Genomic DNA, 805 nt, shown 5'->3' with positions numbered 1-805 from the left:
CTCCCAAAAATGGACTTTGGTGGCTCGGGATAAGAGACTTGTAGCGTCTCACAGTTTTTGAACGCTACCGCGTCTCCTGATATATTTATAGTATATATTTATATTATATGTATGTATATGTAAAATGTAACACAAACAAAACAGTTTTCAAAATAATCTTTAAACATTAACCTTGAACATAAAATCTTCATCTTTATCTGCATTTTAATCTTCATATTTCATATTTATATAATATAAAAAGTTAATTTTAAATACATTTAAAAAAATTAATTTTTTGCCTTTCTCTTTTAAACATAACTATCTCATATTAAATTAACTGTGAAATATGCTATATCTATTCACTCAGGTACAAAGAGTTAATATAACACTATATGCACAAACTTATGAGTAGTATTGTGTAAACTTTGAGATCATGCTGTAATAATTAAGGAGATAAACACTAGCTTAATCAATATAAATAGTCAAGAGCATACAGCCAAACACAAGTTATTCGTAGCGAAAGTCATGTATTTATAACAATGTTAAACGATTAAAATTCTATAAATAATGATTATAAACGTTTTAGTTGATATTCGGTCCTCTTCGGTATGTATCAAATGAAAAAATTTAAGGGGTTATACCTGTTTGGAGGCTTAAAAAAAGGGTGTTTTTCAAGATTTTTTTGTGAGTACAGTTTTAAATTATCGTTGGCAACTAATGTACCATTTAATTAAGCAACTTTTAAAGAGTAAGATAAAATTTTATTATGAATTTTTTTTTATAAAATGGCGGCTGTAGGATTGCATAAAGAGTACAAGGTTTTTTT

Source organism: Cyphomyrmex costatus, unplaced genomic scaffold (assembly GCF_001594065.2).
Source record: "Cyphomyrmex costatus isolate MS0001 unplaced genomic scaffold, Ccosl1.0 scaffold1776, whole genome shotgun sequence".
NCBI lineage: Eukaryota > Metazoa > Arthropoda > Insecta > Hymenoptera > Formicidae > Cyphomyrmex > Cyphomyrmex costatus.
Note: the sequence above shows the minus strand (reverse complement) of the source record.